Source organism: Rhinopithecus roxellana, unplaced genomic scaffold (assembly GCF_007565055.1).
Source record: "Rhinopithecus roxellana isolate Shanxi Qingling unplaced genomic scaffold, ASM756505v1 contig4039, whole genome shotgun sequence".
NCBI lineage: Eukaryota > Metazoa > Chordata > Mammalia > Primates > Cercopithecidae > Rhinopithecus > Rhinopithecus roxellana.
In genome coordinates, this window is record NW_022142938.1 from 4893 (window position 1) to 5908 (window position 1016).

General features: G+C 41.6%; 1 non-coding gene across 1 annotated transcript; it reads left to right on the forward strand.

Annotated features, from left to right (window-relative positions):
* Positions 1-661: 661 nt before the first annotated feature.
* Positions 662-769, forward strand: LOC115895969. The gene has a single exon (XR_004056013.1). It is a non-coding gene; the product is annotated as a U6 spliceosomal RNA (small nuclear RNA).
* The last annotated feature ends 247 nt before the right edge of the window (positions 770-1016 follow it).

Here is a 1016-nt window from a genome sequence, read left to right on the forward strand (position 1 = left end):
TTTCTAAATCTCATTTACTGTAAATGCATTCAAGTATAAGTCAAAGACTTCGGACCTTGCTTGACTAGAATCCCATAGCCAACAGGAAATCCAATTTCTGTAGGTCTGTAGTAGCCACTGTTTACTATTGACATCCAGGGTTTTTGTTTTTCTCTTTTGTTTGCTTTCGATGATAGCATGTGCTTCTGTCACAACAAACAGCATTTAAGGGAAGATGCTCTCCTCCCAACCCTGACATCTGATCCTCAGTTACACATTGACGTTATTTAGTTATTTACAATTAAAAGTGACAAACTGTATTCCAAAAAGTGATTATGTGCCTCCAGGTCTACCACATACTTTTTTTTTTGGAGACAGAGTTTCACTCTTGTTGCCCAGGCTGGAGTGCAATGGCGCGATCTTGGCTCACTGCAACCCCCGCCGCCTCCCCAGTTAAAGCTATTCTCCTGCCCCAGCCTCCCAAGAAGCTGGGATTACAGGCATGCACCACCACGCCCGCTAATTTTGTACTTTTAGAGATGGGGTTTCTCCATGTTGGTCAGGCTGGTCTTGAACTCCTGACCTTAGGTGATCCACCCACCTCGGCCTCCCAAAGTGCTGGGATTACAGGTGTGAGCCACTGTGCCTGGCCCTACAGACATTTTTTTAAATGTTAAATTTCATGCTCACTTCGGAACACATTTATTAAAACTGCAACGACGATACAGAGATTAGCATGGCTCCTGAGCAAGGATGACACGCAATATAAAATTAAAATTGAAAAATTTTTATATAAGTTAATTCCATTTCTTAGCTAAGCTTTCATTCTTCCTCTCTCATTCAGCTCTCGGCCCTAAGGTCTCTGTGAACCTGGAGAGGAGGCAAATCTCAAATCCATTTGGCTTCCTGACAGTAGATCTGACAAAGGATTTCGTATCAAATGTAATCGAACTAATGGGCAAAATTATGATTTTTGATTAAGTTAGAATATTAGGATCTGGAGCTGCATTGTCTGATATAGTAGTATGAGTGAAAAG